This window comes from Typopeltis vanoorti, chromosome 2 (assembly GCF_054136105.1).
Source record: "Typopeltis vanoorti isolate ZY-2024b chromosome 2, IOZ_Tvanoo_1.0, whole genome shotgun sequence".
In the NCBI taxonomy this organism is placed as follows: Eukaryota; Metazoa; Arthropoda; class Arachnida; order Uropygi; family Thelyphonidae; genus Typopeltis; species Typopeltis vanoorti.
In genome coordinates, this window is record NC_143550.1 from 134,272,349 (window position 1) to 134,295,187 (window position 22,839).

General features: G+C 36.3%; 1 protein-coding gene across 1 annotated transcript in view; it reads left to right on the plus strand.

Moving 5' to 3' along the window:
• The window catches only part of LRP1 (LDL receptor protein 1), a 1,646,373-nt gene that overhangs the window by 868,541 nt on the left and 754,993 nt on the right, over positions 1–22,839 (plus strand). The window lies entirely within an intron of this gene.

The window sequence follows — 22,839 nt, forward strand, 5'->3', positions numbered from 1 at the left end:
GGTTGGTATATCAGCTCTTCAATAAACAGGTTATGAAGGTTTTATGAGTGTCTTTAGGTGAGAGATGAATTTCATCACCCAGTCTGAAATTTATTATCATTCTGTTTACTGGAGGCCTGAAATAGCTTCAAAAAAGTTATATGATTGTTATATACAAAAATGGAACTACAACTATAAGAGAACAAATAGAAAGCAACAAAATCCCTATACAAAAGATGATAAGGCAGAGAGATTCTATATACCCTAAGATTTTTACAGCCACACTTCAGGAGATGATTCAAAAAATTAACTGGAGTTCCAAAGACATGACAGTAAAAAGTGAAAAATTAACCTGGTTAAGATATGTGGATGATACTATATTAATTTCAGAATCAGCTCATAACCTACAGGAAATGATAAATATACTGATCATAGAAAGCAAGAAGATAGGTCTTAAAATAAATAGAGAAACAAACACGTTCGTTAGGTACTTAAGAGCAAAAACAATAAAACTCAATAATGAGCCAATAGAAATAGTCTCTTGTGTGTATTTGGGACGACGTTTTGACATTGAAAATGGATTACAGAGCAAAATTAAAAGACAATTTTGTCTTTTAATTACAGTTAACCCAGTAATCATTTGGGAAATTGAACTACATCTGCAAATATAACTTACCCATCTGCCTAAAAAGTTAAGTATTCAACCAATGCATATTACCCATACTCACCTATGGCTCTGAAACCTGTGCACTAACTAACCAAATGGAAAAACAAATAATGCTGATGGAAAGAAGAATAACACTAATGGATTAAAAGAGGAAGGAATGGATCAGATCATAGACAAAAGTCTTGGATGCAATAGAAATTGTAAAAGCATCCAAATGGAGATGGGCAAGATATCTGGCTCAAGGAATGGACAAGAGTTGGACCAAAAAAGCAACAGAATGGATACCAACTGGAAAGAGAAGACAAGGACACCCAAAAACAAGATGGGCAGATGAAATAGAAAAACTGGAAAGAGATGGATATCAGAAGAAGAAGACTGGGAAAATTGGCAGATCGTGGCCTTCATTCAGCAGTGGATTGAAAATGACTGAGAAAGAAGAAGTGCAAGATTTCCAGATTATCTAGCCCTTAGCTCCCTCAAGATAGTAATACGAGCATACTATAAGCTAAGTGTCTTCATGGATGGGATTCCTATTTAAAAAAATAACAATGGCAATAATAATCACACACACATATGTACAGGGGTTGAACAAAATAATGGAAACATTACTTATATTTTTTTATTAATATGATGTTGGACCACCTTTTGCTTTCAGTACAGCTGAGTTTCTCTTGGAACTCAAGTTTTGAATAGTTTCTTGTGGAATTTTGTACCATTCTTCTTGAAGGACATTTCTAAGTTCTTTTAAAGATGTTGGGGGATAGAAAACTGTTTCTTATTCTAGTCTCTAAAACTGACAGGAATGGTTCAGTAATGTTCAATTCTAGTGATTGCGCTAGTCAGGGAAGGTGTTGAATGTTACCTTCATGCTTTTCAAACCACAACTGTACATTTTAAGCTGTGTGAATGGAGGAATTGTTGTTTTGGAATACTGCATTATTGTCTGGAAATAACGTTTTGGTCATGGGGTACACTTGATTATGTTCAGATAATCACTTGCAGTAATTCTGAAATGAAGCATAATAATAATGGGACCAACAGAATACCACAATATTGCTGCACAGACCATCACAGAACCTCTTCCATGCTTTATTGTCATACCTACATATTCCAGATTGTAGGCTTCCTTGAGTGTTCTACAAACATAGTCCTGATGCAGGAAGGTTGACTCACCTGACCACATCACGTTTTCAATTTTCTAATGTTCAGATTTGACAGTTTGCACACCATTGTTATACCCTGATAAGTTGGAACATGAGATATTTCATCTTATCATTGTATAACAGAGCGAACACACAATAAGAAACATTATAACATGCTTGTCTCCAGGTATTAAAATACTGCTTTGTAGATATATCAATTATTTCAAACTAAAAGAAAACAAATAGTTATTTATATAATATTTCAACAAGGGATCACTCACTAGTTAGTATAAATAATAGTGGAAGTGTAAACATTTAACATTTTGTTAGAGCAATAAGTACTAGAAGTTATAGAATGATTTGCACAAATTGTAAAGGGGATGTAAGTCCAAAGGTCAGGAAGCAGTAACACGAGGGGAGCGGTTTGCCCTGGGCATTTGTGTGCCGACAGCGCACGAAAAAATGTAGCGGAGAAGGCTGGACACTGTGACGTCAATCTACGTGAAAGCGCTAGGTGGACATTGCAGAGTGCGAGAATCACCGGGAACCAAGGCAAAATATAAGAGTCAAGCACCCCCCCCCACACACACACACGAGGCTTTTTTTGTTCCTGATCTCCTGGTGTTGGTCTCGCGGTGTTGTGAGCGGGTGAAGGGTGGCAGTGCCTCCGCTCCGGAGGGTTTTGATAGAGGCATCAATGGATCCAGAGGGTCGTATCTCCATCGAAAGAGTAAGCCCGACCGTCCACAGAAAGCCAGATAGGAACCCATGGATATTTCGATTAAGGAGAGACAGATTCCTGAGGACCTCTTAATGTGATGCAGTTCAAGTTTGATAAGTAGACTTTATAGTATTTGTTAATTATGAATGAAAGGATTTGTACCGCGCTATGAATCTAAGGAAGGAACATTAATAATATTACATTGAACTGAACTGTAGTGATCCTGAGAAAGTTACCGTATATTTACTGTCTCCTACTATGATCGAATTATGATATATGTTTAAAGAGGTTATGATAAAGTTCAGAGTAAAGAATTGCTATTAATTACAAGATTGTAAAAGATATAGATGCTATTTTAAGTGGTTTGATTGAAACTGAATTAGAAAAGAATTATTGAGATTATTATGCATAATTTAGGTGTTTAATGTTGATAAGATTTATACTGTGAAAATTAACAATATCCTTGTGATATTGGAATGTTTTAATGTTAACCTGACTGTTATTAACTTTCTTAGATTGAGATTTAAATTTACATGTACTGTGTGTATATTGATAGTCTCTAATAAACCTTGCTTTTGAATAAAATTAAGTCTATCTGTGATTTTGGAATTCGATGCACCGCTTATAAAAACTAACACGAACCTAGGTGGGAAATTAGAAGGAAGAGATTTTGGCCACGTCTGCAAAGGTCAAGGTATCACTTAAATACTATCTAGAGATCGCTTCTTGATTGATATTATTATATAATCTAAAAGTGCTAAGTGGCACAGCAAAAAAATAAATTTCTTAGTGTTTTATGAGTGGTTAATCTCAGACACTCTGGTATTGGCTCGACCCTGGGGCAATTCCATTGTTATGTAGGGGTACCACGTGATACCCGAGAAAGAGTTGAACAAGAATTTGAGTAATAGAATAAAGTAATTATATTAGAAATAGGGACACAACACCATCGTTTGCACATCTGAGCATTCTTTTCAGTAATCAGAGGTTTATCATTTATAGATCTAGAATGAAAACTGGATTTATGAAACTCATAATTCACAGAACTATCCAGAGTAGTTCTGTGAATTTTTGAAACAATTTTTTCTAATGTCCGATGATCTCTTTCTGTCATTTTTGATTTTTGCTCACTGTTTCTCTTTGATGATGTTGTCTTATCATGATCTGTGTATGCTGACATAACCTTAGAATTTGACAACCTCGATACACCTAATAATTTGGAAGTTTTTGTCACTGATGCTCCAGTTAAATACTCATCGATGATCTGGTCTCAAAAAATCGGAAAAGTCTCCTGTTTTCTGATTTTTAACATGAATAATCACTCAATGCATTAGTGATAGTACTTGCATGAGAAGTACGGAGTGTAAACTAAACAAATCTGGAGCTGGAAGGAAATGTCATCAGGAAGGTCAGTGACTTTAGATACTTAGGTTCAACAATGAAAGAGGATGGTGAGGCTTAGAAGGAAGTGGGATGCAGGATACAACCAGGATGGAGCAACTGGAGAGAGAGAGATGGCTGAAGTACTATGCGATAAGAGGGTGCCGATCAATCTAAAAGGCAAAATCTACAGGACAGTAGTGAGACCAGCTATGACGTATGCTATGGAAACTGTAGCCCTGAGGAAAAATAACATCAGCAGGATGGAGGTAGCAGAGATGAGAATGCTTAGGTGGGTGTTCAGTGTGACCAGAAAGGATCGTCTGAGAAATTACTATGTAAGGGGAACGGTGAAAGTTACGAACTTAGGAGCAAAGATACAGGAGGCAAGGTTGAGATAGTTTGTTCATGTGATGAGGAGTGAGGAAGAGTATGTGGGAAGGAAGGTCGTGCAGATGGATGTGCAGGGAAGGAGGAGGAGGAAGCGCAGTTGGCCAAAGTAGAGATGGAGGGAGATGGTGGAGGACTTGACGATGAAGAACTTGGATGTGGCTACAGCCCAAGACAGGAGGTTGTGGAGGAGACTCACTACAGACAGCGACCCTTCTTAAGTGGGAAAAGTTGCAGAAGAAGAAACTAAATGAAACAAGAGCATTCAGTGCTGCCACTACAGTTTTTTTTGCAATGTAACCAGCGCAAATTCTACTCCTTGCCATCTTAGTGTTTCCATTATTTTGTATGACCCCTGTATATATATTTATTATTAAACACAGAATGTGATAAATTTTTATTGCTTATCAAGCTAGAACAAAAAAGTTTTGTACTGAATGATGCTACAAGTAAAATGTTTTGGAATGCAATATGCTTGGCAGTAACAAATTGCTCTTCTTTCTGTTAAAAAGTAAAACTTGTTAATATTTTTGCTTTCATTATAATATTTTTTTAAAAAGAAATTGTTGCGTTGGTCAGCTGGTTTAAGAGGTAATCGATTTCATTGTCAATATACATGTATGTAGTAAAAGGACACTTTATGGTAAAGAAAATTCAAGTGCATTACCTATTATACCTATCCCTGAATGCTGACTGACACAGCTCTCATAGCAGACCCTTGTGACTATTCTACTCATTTATCACTCTCAAGGCAAAAAATCCATTCCTCACACCTTTGCTAATGCTCTTATTCAATTTCTATGTAAGATCCCTTGTTCTGTCTGCCTGGCTAAGTGCAAAAAATTTCTCTACACTGTTCCTGTAAAATCCCTGTAGTGACTTAAATTTTTCTATGATATCCTCTCTTTTCCACCTAGCTGTTAATTTTTACATTCAACAAACCCTCAGTTGATTGTCATAGGAAACATTCAACAGATCACTTTCCATCTTTAACACTTGTCCCTCTTCACCATTTCTTCATACCCAAGAAGCCCAGCTGACCAGACCTGAGCACAGTAATCCAGATATTGCTATATCAAAGTCTTATAAAGAGGAATACTAACTTTCTTATCACTGCTTTTCAGTGTTTTCTTCAATAACTACGTAATCTTGGGAGCTATCTTGGCCACTTTCCTTATTATATCCTCTGAATTTATACTCCCAAAAATCCCTAACTTTAGCAATTTCTTGGAGTATGGTTTTATTAATGTGGTAGATGGTTTATATTTTTTCATTCCAAAATACATAACTTTCAGTATTTTACATTAAAGTGATATCTATTATATTTTGCCTATACTGTCATAATGTTTAAATCATCCTGCAAGCTCATTACGTCATCTTGACCAACGGTTACACTACACAGTTTTGAATTATCACCAAACGGGAATATTCTTCTACTAATCATTTCCTGTATTATATTGCTAATTAAACAGTAGTGGTCCAAGGTCAGAGCCTTTTGGCATACCAGTAGTCACCTGCATTCTCTTAGATTCTGCCCTGTCTGTGTGCCATGCTTTAGTATCTGTCCATTAGCCATCCTCATATTGATAACACCAGCTTCATATCTATCTCCATTTCTTCCAGTTTTCATAACACAGTTTCATGTGGCATCCTGTCAAACACCTTTGCGTATTCTTATCCAATTCCCTTCCTGAATTCTGTCTTTGACTTACTTTCACAGTTAGTTTACCAACACACGTGGGATACTTATTAGTCAATTACTTTGCACTGTAGTCTTTGAGCTTCCTTAATGCAACAGAACTTTTTATTCTTCACTCCCTTGCTACTTTACCAGACCAGACTAGTTAAACAGTCTCATCAAAGGCAATACTAATTTCTTTACACATTCTCGTAATACATGAGCTGATATCCCATCTAATCTCACATCCATACTTACATTGAAATTCTGCAATTTCCCAAGTATTCCAATTCAGCAACCTCTACTTTCACTTAATTTCATGTCAGAGCATTATGTTACAGCATTATCTGTATGAACGAGGTGAAAAATTATTAGAATTTGCTGTGGACCACTAGATGATGATGATCTGTAACACAAGATTCCAACAAACGGAGTGTAGAAAATGTACGTGGCGATCAAATGATGGGAAAACCAAAAACATGATTGATATGATTAAAAGAAGATGGATAACATCAGTACAGCAATGTCAAACTTTTCAAGGAGCGGATATAGACTTGGACCATACTTTAGTGATTGCGAACATCAAGTTGAAATTAAAAAAGAAATATAAACCCCAACATCAGAATAGAAGAGATACAGCACGAATAAGTGAAGTAGAAATAGGAAGAAGGTACAGAACAGTGTTAGAAGAGAGATTTAAAAGTGTGCAGAAAGAAAAAAACTCGAATTTAAGAGTGAAAAGAGTAATGAAGGCGATAGAAGATGCAGTTGAATAAACAGTTCCAGAAGAATAGAAGATCAAGATGAAATGGATTACACAAGAAAATCTGAAGTTAGTACAGGAGAAAAGAATGTTGAAGATAAGAAGGGATACATCAGAACAAATAGAAGAGCAATATAGAAGAAAGTGTAATGAGGTGAAAAAGCAGTTAGAATGGATAAGATGAAATGGTTAGAAACCCAATGCAACAATATAGAACAGTACTATGCAGAGCATAAAACAAGGGAGGTATACAAAATGATCAGAACCATTAATAGAAAGTGGCAACCAAAACAGACCACACTTAAAGATGAAAAAAGGCAAAGTATTGAAGAATAAAGAAAAAAATTGTACAGCGGTGGACAAGATATTGTAGTGAGTTATATGAAGAAAAACTAGATTCAGATAGCATTGGGAAACTGACTGAAGAATTGAAGCAGATATCACCACCAAGTAATGAGCATGATATGGACATTTTAAAAGGGGAGGTAGATAAAGCAATAGGACAGCTAAAACACAACAAGAGTCCTGGTAACGATAACATTACTGGAGAAATGATTAAATATGGTGGTGAAAGTATGGTTACAGAAACGCACCAGCTATGTATGTACCACACCGATATGGTATGGAAAGAAGGGAAAATGCCAGAGGAGTGGGTGAAATCAATATTAGTAACATTACACAAGAAAGGAAATAAGCTAGAATGTAAAAATTATAGAATAATTGTCTTGATAAGTCACCTTAGTAAAGTGATGATGATCATATTGACAGAAAGATTGAGAACACAATTGGAAGCATACCGTGCAGACAAGCAAGCAGGATTTAGGAAGGATAGAACTACAATTCAACAGATTTTGACAATGAGGTTAATAGTAGAGAAAGCTAGGAGAAAAAACAAAAACATATATACTTGCTTTGTTGACTTTCAGAAAGCATTTGGCAATATTGACCAGAAAGTGACATTAGCAGTTCTGGAATCCTATGGAATTGATAAAAAAACTAATAGCTATATTAAAAGATGTTTATCAGAATGTGCAGTTGCAGCAGTTAGAATAGGTGATGAATTGGGGAAATGGTTTAAAACAAGCAGAGGTACTAGACAGGGAGACCCTATATCACCAAGCATTTTCATCGCACATTTAGAAAGAGTAATGGACAAACTGAAGGAAGATGCCAAAGGAATATCTGTACATGGAATGAGAATTAACAATCTGAGATTTGCAGATGACATTGTTATTATTGAAGAAGACGAAAGAGAACTACAAAAAACACTAAAACTATTAAATGAGGAAGGGAAGAGATTTGGACTTGTTATGAACTTGGAAAAAACAAAGACAATGGTATTTGGTGAGAAGAACATGAAACAAAAGATACAAGTGGATGGAACTGATATAGAAAATGCAGAAAATTTACATATTTGGGAAGTAAACTGACATATGACTTGGACTGTAAAAAAGAAATAAAGATCAGGATTGCAAAGGGAAGAACAAATCTGAAGGCCATGGATAACATCTGGAAAAGTAAAGTGATCAGCCTGCAAACAAAACTAAGAGTACTGGAAACATGCATCTTCATCGGTGTACTGTACGGACCTGAAATGTGGGTAATAAATAAGGAATCAAGAAAAAGAATTTTGTCATTTGAAAGAACTTGTTGCAGGAAGATTCTAAGAGTAGGATGGGTACAGAAAATCACCAAAGAGCTCTATCAGAAGATACAACCAAAACAGAATCTAATGCAGAAGATTATAAAATGAAAGCTGCAATTATTTGGACACATCAATAGAATGAGTGAGGACCAGAAGATAAAGACATCTGTGTTTGGTATTTTGGATGGTTTAAACAGAAGAGGTAGACCATACATAGAATGGGGAGACGATATAAAAGACTGGTGTGGAATGGGTGTACAAAAACTGTGACACTGTGGACTGGACAAAGAAATGTGGAAGAAGATAGTGAAGCAGGCATCGGACAACAACGGGCAGTGAGCCCATGGTTTGTGATAATGATTATCTGTATGGCTCTATCACTTAGGTGATAAACCTGTACAGAACACTCAGTGTTGAGCTGATACCAGTTAGTGTATTGTGTGTGTATCATGGAATTATCGCTCCTGAAGGATAAGTAACTTTCTCGTTTTTTATTTGAGAATATTACGTTAAGTTTTTGTTTTAAATGAGTGTGGGATTGACTGAGCTAGTTATTTTGAAAGTAAACATTTATTTTATTTTATTTTTTTGCTTAAATACGATATTGTCGGCATGGCACCAGTGTGTGGATGAACAATGGAGGCAAAGACCATGTTGTTGGGCAGTTTGAATTTGCTGGATTTTTATTCAGTTCAGTGTGTGCGAAATCTATTTGGCAAGAAAACTAAAGGATATGTGGAAGAAAAAAATTGAAATGAGAGAGAGAGGGTATATTAAGTGTTTTAAAAGTGAGTGTCTGTTGAGTGCAGATATTGGTAGAGTGGACAGTACTAACAGTAAGATGGAAAATTACATTATTAATGTCAAATGTGTCGCCATGGAAATAGAGAAGAATGAAATGGACATTAATAAAGAAATTGTGCACTTGAATGTTATCCTTCATAGGAAAAAGTGCAAAATTGAAAAATTGCAGAAAAGCAGGAAAAGATTAACAAGGCTGAAAAGAGAAATAAGCAGATGGTCCAAAGGAATAAAAAAGTTCAACCGAACAAGCAAGAAAAACAAGGAGAAAATTATGTACCGAGACTCAGTGATCAGAGGAGTACTTAATGAAAGTATGACAAAATTGTGTTATCTGGGTGCAAAAATTCATGATATTAGCTACACCATCCAGCTGCAAAAAGGTAAGTCGAAGGAAATGATTGTCTTGGTTGATACAAAAGATTTAAAATGTGAGAAGTATTCTATGAGGGAGGATGTAAAGGAATTGTTAGAAGACTGAAGAGAGAAGGTGAAGATTGTAAGTCTCCTACCATGCTGTGATGTGATGTGATGTGAAGATTGTAAGTCTCCTACCATGCTGCATGCGAACTGAGGAGGAGGACGAGGACATTAATAGCCAGTGAGTCTATATGTAGATTGTGTAGAAGGAATGAAGTAGGATTTGTGGATCCGTGGTCTGTGTTTAATGGAAAGAAGGATCTACATTGCTAATGGACTGCATCTAAATGATTTTGGTGTTAGGTGTCTAAGGTTTTTTGTTCACCAAATATACTGAAGTGCAAATTCAGGGAAACTTAAGCAATTAGGGTAGAAGCAACTGAGTTTGTGTGAAGGTGCATCCATGAGCTGAGTGAGTATTTGAATGACTAAGTGAGGAATCTCATCTCTCAAGCAAAAATATTGAATAGGGTAGTCAATTCAGAAAATAAAGGTGGGTCAGAGCTTAAAGGGATACTCCAGTTTCTATATACTACTGCCAGAAGTATCAGGAACAAGAGGCAGGAGTTTTTTGGCATTGGTTAGTGGAACCTTGCCAGAAGTTATGGGCATTAGTGAGACGGTGCTACTGCTGATGATAGCAGATGAATTGCAGCCAAAAAGAATAGGAGATAGGTGGGAGGGTGGCTACTCATTTGAAGCAGTCTGGTGTGAGATTAAGGCCAGTTAAAACAAAATATACAGTTTGTTATTGCTATAGGCCAAGGAGTTCACAGATGATCTGGAAGAATGCACTGCCGAATGATTATTATGGGGACTTCAATTATGGAAATATAGACTGGAAGGAAGAAAGATCATATGGCAGGAAGGAAATGGAATTTATACACCTGCTAAGAGATAATTACTTATGGCAGCATGTGATGGAGGAGACTACGGGTGGATATTGAACTTGGCCATAGGATCAGAAGAGCTATCCGTAGCCAAGGTGACCACATTACCTCTAATTGATGAAAGTGATTATGTGGTCTTCATTTGGGAGATCATAAAACATGAAGAATATTCTTTCAAGAAGGGCTATATGTGGAACTACAAGGCAGGTGATTATGAAAAGCTTAGGGTGAAGCTTAAATCTGTGCTATGGCATAAAACACTGCAGGGTAAGGATATTATTAGTAATGCATGGGATATATAGTTAAGAGCCATGTAGAGGAAGCAATATTTACTTGTATACCTAAGGTAAGGAGGATTAATCAGATAGAATTTAGATGGATGAGTAATATCATCAAGCTCGAGCTGCAGAAGAAGAATATGCTTTGGAAGATATATAAAGAGAAAGGTGACTAGCATGGCAAGGAATGCAAAATCAGATTATAAGAATCTATTCAAGCAGGCCAAAGGAAATCCCAAAAAAAGTTCTTGCTTTAACATATGTGACAGACCCTGATGTGTGAAAAGAGGTGGATGAATTGGAGTTTCTTAGGCTATTGCAGAATCTTGATGTAAATGCAGCTGTGAAATTAGATGGGATATCAGCTATGGTTTTGCAAGAATGTGCAAGGGAGTTGACAATGCCTCTGACTAGGCTCTTTAATATATGTCTCAGCTCTTGTAGAATTCCAAGGGAGTGGAAAGGAGGCAAAATAATTCCCTTGTAAGAAAGGTTATAAGATTACAGTGGCAAATTATAGCCTAATCAGTATCTCAGGCATGGTGGTAAAAGTACTGGAAAAATTGGTCAAAAAGAGTGGATGTATCAAAATATGATACTGTATGAAGGTCAACATTGCTTTGTGAAGGGTCAGTCATGCCTTAGTAATTTGCTAACTTTTCACATTAGAGTAACAGCTGAGTTGGATAAAAGAAATGGCTATATGATCATTTTGCAGGATTTTGCAAAGGCATTTGACAGAATACTGTATAGAACTCTGTTACGCAAATTAAAACAAATGGGAATGTCACTGGTAAAGTGGATAAGAGGGTGGCTGCTGAACAGGTATCAAAAAAGTAGCATATGGAGGATCAGAATCAAGGCAAAAACAGGTGACTGGTGATGTGCCACGAGGTTCAGTGCTGGGACCGTTGCTGTTTAATTTGTACATATGAGGGTGGTCTGAAAAGTTCTTGGCCTCGACTATAGATGGCAACACTATCGGCAAGAGATTTTTTTTTCTAAGTTGGTACATCTATTATAAGCATCCGTGTTAAATTGCAAGTCATTCTATCAAGTAGTTTGTTTTATACAGCTGTCTGATGCAAAAATGTTGTCTATATCCTTTGAAATGGGTAAAATTGAGTGTTGTACGGTTATAAAATTCTTTGTAAAGGAAGGTTTAACGCAAAAAGAAATTCATCCAAAGTTCATAAAAGTTTATGGGCACTCTTCTCCTTTGTTTTCGACAATTAAGAAATGGGCTACTGAGTTTAAACGTGGCTGTACCAACCTTGAAGATGATCCACGTGAAGGACTTCCAAAAAGTATAACACCAGAAATCATTGATCGAGTGCATGATATGGTATTGAATGACCAGTGAGTCAAAGTGCATGAATTTGCTGAGACTATAGGCATTTCAAAAGAATGCATAGGATATATTTTGAATGAAGAATTTCAAATGAAAAAGCTTTGGGCAAGATAGGTGCTGCACTTGCTCACAGCAGATCAAAAATGCACTTGCATGAAAATCTCTGAACAGTGCTTGGAACATTTTAACAAGAATAAAACTGATTTTGTGCATCTATTTATTACTATGGGTGAGACTTAGATTCACTGTTATACACCAGAATCCAGCAGTGAAAACACTGGACAGAAGCCGATTGCTCAGCACCAAAGAAGACAAAGTCGGTTCCATCAGCAGGAAAGGTCATGGCATTGGTGTTTAATTGGTGTTAAAAATGCTCAAGGCATTTTTTTTTATTAATTATCTTGAAAAGGGTAAAGCAATAACCGGGGAATATTATTCCGATTTTTTAATCAGACTAGACAAAAAAATTCGTGGGAAAAGACCTGGTTTGCAGAAGAAAAAATCATATTTCATCAGGACAATGCACTTGTCCACAAAGGTGTTTTGGCAATGGAAAAATTAAGGGATCTGTACTATGAATTGTTGGAACATCCGCCCTATTCCCCCAGATTTGGCTCCCTCAGACCTCTGTCTCTTTCCAAAACTAAAACTCCTCCTCACTGGTCAGTGGTTTTCTCTGAATCAAGAGATAATTGCAGCTGTAGAGGGTTATTTTGCAGATTTTACTGAGAGCCACTACAAGGATGGGATAATGGCACTGGAGCATCGCTGGAATAAATATATTAGTCTTAAGGGAGATTATGTTGAAAAATAAAAATAATTTTGAAATTATAAATTCATATTTTCATTGATATGCCGAGAACTTTTCACACCACCCTCGTATGATCAGACATGTTAAAGTCTAACTTAACATTGTGGCTTTTTAAGACATCATTAAAAGTTTTTTTTAGGAGGAATGGGTGGCCAAATATGCTATTGCATTGGGTGGCAAAATTTAAGTGCCGGCCCTGGTCCTAAATGTTTACTGAATAAGATGATTTTTATTTTTTATTACTTGGTTGTTCAAAATCTTGTGCATCTTTGCTTTCTTATCACCACATACATTATTCATTCAAGTTTTTCCTTTAAAGTGATAACTTTTCACCTCTTGGTATCATTGATACCCACTATTTCACTTGTACTTTTATCATGGTCAAATGCTGAAGAATAATCTTTTTGTATGAAAATGTTTATATAAGGCGGTAGATATAATAAATACTTGTTTAATAGCAGCTTGAATCACAATGCTCACTCCACTCACAGTATACATGACTGCATAATTAACTGAATAATCATGCGGCTTTTGCAATTGAAAATTTAAAAGAAGATGTTTTGGACAATGTGTCTAGTCAGTAGTTCAGCACTACAAGAAGACTTTTCTTGCTTGCATATATGTTCTATATTGATTGTGAAAGGAGAGGAGTGTTGTTTTTCATTATAGGATCGTTTTCATTCCAGTTGTCTCTAATTGCACTAACTTTTCCTAAATATAGTATATAAATTGTAAATGTCTCTGTACTAATTAACGTCTAAGTTTCATTTGGACTAGAGTGAACAGAACATGTTAAGTGAATTTTAACTCCTTTTAAATAAATTGCAGTATCAATTTATTAACCATATTACTTCCAAAAACATATTATTCAAAACCATGTAAACTGAGGGATATTAGCATATACCAGTGAGCTACATGGGTCTTGGTCTAAAATCTGAAGTTGATTCTCATGACATGACTAGTATGTATATTTGTATGTTTTGTTTCTTTTTATTATTTTTATTTTGAAAAATCTGTTGTTTGTTTTGTTCATTATGTCTATAATGAATAATAGAATAAATTGTCACTATTTTGAGAATATGCGAAGGCATTGATGCTATGCAGTCCCAGTTTCTTTGCACATTTTCATAATACTTGATCCTGAGATCCAGCATCATCCCCAGATCCCCATCATCATCAATTTCCTGTAAAGTAGTACCATCAATATGATACAAAGTATGGAATCATTTCATCCCAAAGTGACAACCATAGTCCTTTGCCCACACTGCCAATTTATTTAAAATTATTCTGTATGATATCTACATTACCTTTATCGACTGTTGCCCTCCCTAGTTTTGCATCATCTGCAAACAACTGAATATCCCCCTTCAAATCTTCTGCTATGTCGTTAATTTCTAAATTAAAGAGTAGTGGTCCTTGTACAAAGCTCTGGGGCACTTCACCAAACACCACCCTCTGATGTCTATCAGTCACCAGCCACACATCCATTCCCATTTGCTCCAACTTATGTAATAGTTTTCCCTGTGGTATTCTTGCAAATGCCTTTGCAAAATCCAGCTGTATCATAGGGTAACCATTTCCTTCATCCAGTTCTGCTGTCACCTTATTATAAAATCTGAATAAATTACTTAGGCAGGAGCTACTTTTACAAAGCCATGCAGTACAGAGTATCATATTCCTATTCACCCATTCCCGAATTTTACTTTTAACTAACTTTTCAATACTTGAACCATTACTCCGGAGATATAGTAATTGGTCTGTAATTTGCTTCTTCTGTTTTGGAGTCAACTTTATGTAATGGAACTATCTTATTCTCTTTCCACTCTCTCTCTCTCTCTCTCTCTCTCTCTCTCTCTCTCTCTCTCTTAGAACCTTGCCAGAGCTGAGACTTTGGTTAAACAACTTTGGCAGAGGCACTGCCAGTTTGCTTGCACATTCTCATAGCATGCAAGTTGACATACTGTCCACCCCACTGCTGTATTCCCATTGATATTTTTCAATATACTGAGTACCTCTGGTTCATCTCTCTCATTGCTCACATCAGTCTGTCATCTCAGTAGCTGCAAAGTCACCTTGCAAAGTGGTCACTTAGTATGTAACTGAACTATTTCTTCTGCTTCTGTCACTTTCCTGCCATCAGCACTAAGTAAAGTTATCTTTCCATAATCATTCTTTCTTTTATTGCTATGTAGCGAAAAAACTGTTTCAGATTTACTTTGCCCCACTTAGCTAATTTTCTCTCAAAATCTGATTTAGCTTTTCTTACCGTACTAGTTACCCTTGGACTTGCTTGTGTTTATATTGTTCATGGCATGCTGAGTCTCAGGTCCGGTTTAGTCCCGAAGGGGTGGAAAGAGGGGAAAATAGTTCCACTGCATAAAGGAGGATCCAAGACTACTGTTGCAAATTACCGACCGATCAGCATATCAGGAGTCATTGTCAAGGGGTATTGGAGAAAGTAAGCAAGGGTAAAATACAGGAATGGATTGATGAAAATGAGATACTGTATGGGGGACAGCATGGTTTTGTGAAGGGTAGATCATGCTTCGGTAACTTGCTCAGGTTTTATGACACAGTGACGGCTGAACTGGATAAGGGTAATGGGTTTACAGTGATACTGCTGGACTTGGCTAAGGCCTTTGACAGGATACCACATGGAAGTCTAATCCGTAAACTGCAACATATGGGAATGAATATAGGGTTGGTGAGATGGATAGCAGGGTGGTTGATGGAGAGATACCAGAGAGTAGTTTACTCAGGAGTAGAGTCCAAAAAGACGGCCTGTGACTAGTGATGTGCGGCAGGGTTCTGTTCTTGGACCACTGCTGTTTAGTTTGTTCATTAATGATATATAGGGAAGGATCTGAGAGGAATGGTTCATTTGTTCGCTGATGTTGCTAAGTTGGGTAGGGTAATAGTGAATGCAGAAGATGTCAAAATTTTGCAGGATGATTTGGATAGATTGGAGGTATGGGCTAAGGAGAATGGATGTCAATTTAATGCAGCAACATGTACAGGTTATGCATTTTGGGGTGAAAAGATTAGCAGCAGTATATCACATTGGTGGAACTGTACTACAGGAGATTGATGAGGCCAGGGACTTGGAAGTGTTGGTGGATAGGGAGTTGAAGTTTAGGGGCACATCGCAAAGGTGGCTAAATCAGCTCATCAAATCACTTGGATGCTGAAGAATACTTTGACGAGCAGAGATAAGCAAGTTATTGTTTATCTGTATCGAGCCTTGATAAAACCCCATCTTGATTACTGTGCCCAGATCTGGTCACTTAGGTTTCTTCTTGATGAGGAGGAGGTTTAGAGGATCCAGAGGCGAATGACCAAGATGATAGCAGGTTTATGGAATGAACCTTATGAAAATAGGTTGAAGATTTGTGGGTTGCAGAAATTGGTTGATAGGCGGAAAAGGGGAGATATGATTGAATCATTTAAATTGTTGAAGGGTTTCTATAGGATTAATTCAGAGGATATTTTTGAGAACAGGACTGGTGGTGGGAGGACTAGGAGACATCCATGGAAGCTGGGCAAGAGTGTGATTAGTAAGGGAGTTAGAGCTGGGTTTTTTACTTTTAGAGTGGTGAATGAGTGGAATAAGCTGCCAGAGTCTGTTGTGGGTGCTATGACAGTGAATGAGTTCAAGGCAAAGTATGATAGATACTGTGTGAATGTTGAATAGTTGTGATGGGCATGATGTTTAGGGCCTCCCTCGATGAGTCTAAGGACTCCTTGGAGTCACCCATAATAATAATAGTAATAATAATGCTTATTGTTGGGTCGTCCTATCTTGCTAATTGATCCATTTATGTTGGTTAGTTGGATCTATTCTTATTTCTTTAAATTCCGTTTTTATTTTGTTAGATGCTGATTGATACTGATCCAAATATAGAGAAATTTATATTATCCTGCGCCACCCTATATTCAGATTAGTCTATATAATATAGTGGAATCAATCATCAATTAACTTTTGCAATCTCACTTTTCTACAGGCCGAGGTTAATATTATCATTTAAGGCTTCCGCAAGGTCCGATAAACTTTATGAGCGGTGCAATGAAAGAGAATCTGGCAAACACCAAATTGGAATCAATAAAACAAAATATTTAATGCAGAGTTACATAACATGTACATTAAGTATAACTTTGAAAACAAGATAATGCAAATCGATTTAGTTCAAATGCTCATAACAAACATAAAACATTAGTCATCAGGCATCCAGCTGTCAATTTTACATTTCCAAATAATTAAAAATGGTTCACACAGTTCAATGTTACAGAATCTTACAGTAAATATTCTTAAAGTAAAATTCTCTAATTTTCTCTTAGTCAACAAACACTTAATTCAAATATGAGGCAGATATCACTTCAAGGGGGAGATACACTTTACAGCTCCATAATTCGGTTAATTTTAGTAGAACGCTACAGTTAATGCTAAGATATATCGGGTGGAGCTAACTCTTATTTCTTCATGCTGAAATATAAAAAAATGGACTGCTCTTACCGGGTTACATCCTTTGCACATTGGATTCACTATAGGCACACTTAAAACTGAAGTTAACTATCACTTTGAAGTAACACTATTCAAAAGGAATCTTCACTATATAACTGAAATATTAAACATAGAGCTTCACAAGTCATGACGCACTCGTTTCAGGTAATCTACTTATTCCTTATTTTCTTCTATGCATTAATTTCAGCTTTGCACTATTCTTCCTCAAAATAATTGGAATTCTACATAATTTTAGAATTCCGTATAAATATTCCTAATTACCTATTAATTTCCCGGTCCCTTCTTAATTTATTTATGGCATTTCCAAATTCCCTTTACTGCCACCCGTTACTTCATTCCGTGCTGTCCTGAATGCCTCTCCCCTTATTTACTTTCGTTTTCCAATAAAATATCTTCATTCTTCCCACCAAAATCCAGTTCTAGCCAGTTCAGCTCATATCAACTCCTTTTCCCTTCGAATACCTTAGCTCATGCTCCATGCACGCGCTATCTAAAATTAACTCCGTTTCTTTGACAGTGACTAATCAAATCTCATTAACAGAATTTCTTAAATTTACTTTCACTTTCATTTACAATAATTAAAATGCACATATTACAGTCCACTTAGGATACATTTACAAATTATATAATGAATTTATACAGAATAAATAACTAAAAAAAAATTACAATTATTATTTCAATAAAAAAAATAACAGTAAGTATTTAAATTAGAATTTACTTAGGAGTAAAATTAGCTCAGGATATGCAATTTATATTAAATCATGAATGAAGTATTAATAATCATAAAAATCATAAAAGTTTTCATAAAAATCTTCATTCACAATTTAACATTATCACCTTGTTGGTTATATTCCTTCTGCAATGTTTTCTTTTTTTTACAGCTACTGCTTTATATTGCTAGACATCCACTTAATCCCCACTTGGTTCACTTCTCCCATGCACTAATGACATTCATTGTTTGTTGTTTCTAATGCTATGGCACTGCTTTAATTTGCCTCCTAAGTTTGTTATAATCACCAGCTTTGTAATTCTGATTAAACCCTTTCTTGACTGAAATTTCCACATGTTGAGTAACTGCCCAAGACAAGACTACATAGTCAACTTTCCCTGATCAGAAGTAGAGTTGCCGTTACCAGATCCAACACACTCAAACCCCTGGTCCATTCCATCACATGCTGTGTCAGGTAATTATTCCTTAGTTACTGTATAAATTTCCATCCCATTTTCCATGTGCCCCTTTTTTCCTCCTTGTCTATATCAGCATAGTTGAAGTCTCCCATGATAATTGCTTGGCTTTCACTCATCATACTGATCTGCTGATGCATGTCATCCACACCTTCTTCTGGACCCCAGGTCTTTAGCAGCAGCCAACAGTATATTTTATCTTATTGGCCTCATCTCACATCAGACAGCCTCAAACAAACCATTCCATCAGATCTACAATCTTTCTTAACTTCTGTTTTTGTTAGTTGAAGCTCTTCATCTATCATTTTTTTCAACAACACTTTTTACAAGCACCTAACTCAGAAACCATTTAAGCACAGTCCATCAAGCATATACAGGTCTTTATGTCCATCAAATTCACTCCACCCATCTATAAACTGCACACCATTCTTCCTGCATCTTCTCATTGATGCATGGGCAATCATGGCCCTTCTTCTCAATTCTGTCGTATCATACCATGGCAGTAGACTCACAGCTTTACTTTCTTACTCTTTAAATATTATTAACCTTGTATTTTCTCCCTTTAATTGTATCATCCTCTCTCAACCAGGTCTCATTAATGCCTACAACTTTTGGCAAAGTTGAAATAACCAATTTTGAGAACTCCTCTTTCTTATTCTGAATATCTCCTGCATTAGTATATTTGAACTGCAATGTCTCCTTCATCCCACAACCTTTCTTACATCTTGTGTTGATCATTCCACTAACATTAGAATCCTTCAGGGCTCTACTTTCAACATCATGTGATCACTCCCCTACTTATTCATGTATAGGTTGCCTAAACCCAAAATGACATTTTTCACCCCCCCAATCGATATTTATGTTTCCCTTTACTGTGAACTTCCAGATTCTCACTAAACAATACTTTCTCAAGACTCCGAATCGATTCAATGGCATTCCATCTGCCTTATATATAAGCCTTACCATCGAACTCATCCCAGACATCGGCATGCTATATACCACTCCTACTGCACTGACTCATTTGCGATTGCAATTTTTTGTCTCAGCTCACATTTTTCATACTGTGGCAACACACTTAAACTTTTTACTTTCTCACTATTCTTATTTGCTCTTACCAACAGCTGTTTCCATTCATGCATACCACACTTGTCACCTGCTAAATCATTACTACCTGAAAAGATAGTTGATTATCTCTCACTTCCCTCTTTTCATCCTTTCAGCATTCCAATATTCTTAATCTTGGCCTCAGGGAAACATGATTTCATCATACTCTCATCAAGCACTTCTCTTATTATGGAATTCCCATACACAGTTTGATCTTTGTTCTCACTCTTTCATACTTTTGAACTCTTTCAGGCTTTTCATTTGAATGTTTGTTTGCCAGTCTCATATGGAAATGGCAGTATTTTGCTCCAAGAAACTCAGATTTTTCAAATACAGGCAAACCAGCCAGAAGAATGCATGTAATTTATAGACATAATACACTGTCCTTCATAGCCTTAGTAGCTTCATCTGTAAAACAAGTCAAATCTTTCCCTCCTTTTGTTTCTTTGTCATGCCATACCACCCATAAGACATTTCTCCAACCATTCTGCCTAAAATGTTGTTACTTCAGGGAACTCCATGTAAATGCAACATCTCTCCTGATATCATCTGTTATTCTCTTTGTTTTCCCGTTTCATTTTTGCTATTACTCCTACCAAATACACCCTTACTCACTTCTAACAGTTTACATGCAGTAATAACAAAAAAACTCACCATGATTCATAATCATATCTCTTCTTTTGTCTTTCAGCTCACTGTTATTCTTACTCTACTCACAGTCAAAACCCTTTTGACACATTCTTTCACCAGTTTTCTTTCCTTCCAGAAATCTTTCACTCTGTGAAATGTGTCCATTTCACAGAGTGAAATGGATATAGTCACATACTGCTGCAAATAAAGCCACAGATGTGGAAATCACATGCCACTGTTCTACTTATCGGTGCCATCACATACAGTATAGGTGTACATATAATAAAAATAATAGTTTCCAAAACCACACAAACAAGTAAATGACTCTTACAGAAAAAAAAAATACTCATAAATAAACTATTTCAGAAAAAATAAACCGATTATGGTAATTATTTTCTATAAGAGCTTTTCTTTTAGCTCTTAAAAATTCAATGTGTGCAACATCTCCTGAACAACAGTTCACTCTTTTTCTCTACTGAGGTATAAGTTTACTCTTTTCCAAACAAACAAAAAAAAAAAAATAATAAAATAAAATTTCTAATATTTTGAAGATGTGGATAGATGCTATTATCAATCTTTTAAACAGTTAGTAGTGTAGATGAATAGATATTGGTGAGTTGATGATCAGCTGAAAACTAAGCCAAATTATTAGAAAATCATTAGCCAGATCATCAGATAATGTTGTTTAATTGCTTGTATGCAGTAGCAAATTTGTGCTAGCACACATGACTATAATGAAAAGATGTGGCATGACAATCTATGGAACTGTGAATGCCTGGCCAAGTTCCATAGAAGCAATGCTGTACAAAGCTCAGTATTACAAACAGTAAAAGCTCAAAACCTTCAGGCTATCAAACAGAATTTATTATTAGTATTGTATGGTCACCTCCATGGAGTCAGAAGGCTCATCGCTGGAGACCCAAACTATCCACACAGTATCTATCAACCTTTCCATTAATCTATTAATAGACAAAGCACTCACAACTGACTCTGGAAGGCCATTCAATTCATTCACCACGCTCTCCGTGAAAAATCTAGTCCTCACATCGCTAATAACTACTCTTAACTCAACTTCCAGGATTGTCCTCTGGTTCTTCCCCCTCTAGCCAAGAGCTGAAACACTTCCCTTGCATTAGTCCTATAAAACCCTTTCATCTATCTGTTCATTGGAGATCAACAGATGCCATATGATCAGTCAGATGCTCAGTGTGATGTGCCACTCCAGTCCTTGCCATGTGGTCCTGTTATGCTTTTTTTTTGGAGGCTTCAACTCTCTCTGAAGAACAGTCACTCCAGACACGGCATCCATCTATTGATCTCATCCTTCTTCTTTTTCCAGGAAGTTTGTCTTCTATTACTGCTCTGAGAAGTCCTCATTCCATCCTTTCGATAAAGTATATCAACTATATTCTCTCAATATCCTTAACAAGCTTTAAAGTTCTACTGATCCTTTCTAGCACCAATCTATTTGTCTATCTTTCATATATGATATCCTCAACAGCCTTCTGTAACACCACATCTCAAAACTAGCTATTCTTTTCTTATCTGACTTCTTTATGTTCCAAGTCTCACATCCAAGTCGCTGTTGGAAAATCAGCTGCATCCAAATGCCTCAACATCCTTCCAGATATTAGACAAGCCTCTGATTGTTGTTTTAGCCTTCCCTAATCTTTTTTTTAATTTTTTTTTTTTTACATCTTCTGAATAACAATTTTTCACATTAATAATGGATCCCAGGTACTCAAACTTGCTGACTTCCTCAATTCTCTATCCGTTACGGTACACTTGTTTCTCAACAAGTGAGTTTCCTTGTTTGTATTTTCGTTGAGAACCATGATCTTTGTCTTGCTAGGATTGAGCTAAGCTTCTCTGTTCTTATGGATCTCATCAACTTTGTCAAGAAGAATTTGTCCTAGTTCTTCCTTGTCATTGCTATGGAGTACTGTATCATTGATCATTACTGATCAATCTATTGCCTATCCTAATTCCTGTATGTTAGCTATCATCTTGATTGTGTGTTGAGGAAAACCCTTTCTTTCCATTACTTCCCACAGTTTCACAGGTTGAAAACAGTTAAAAGCTTTAAAGTAGTCTCTGAAACACATGATTATAGGGAATCTAAATTCTTTATACTTTTCTATGATCTATCTAAGGCAAAGGAACTGATCTCTGGTACCCATGCCTTTCCTAAAACTGTTTGTTCCTCAGACATCTCTGCCTTATCTTTGGCTTCAAACTTATTTAATTTAGAATGATAATTAATAAAATCTTGCTTGCATGAGATATTAAACTAATAGTTCTGTAATCTTGCAATCCTTCATATCTCCCTTCATATGATGTAGTATGCAACCCACTTCTCCCAGTCTCTAGGCCATTATCCTATCTTCCATATCCATCATCATCATCAAATTCCTGTCATGTACCCTCAAGGAGTGTACAGGATATGATATTACTACATGAAAAATTCACATCGTTACTAACTTCC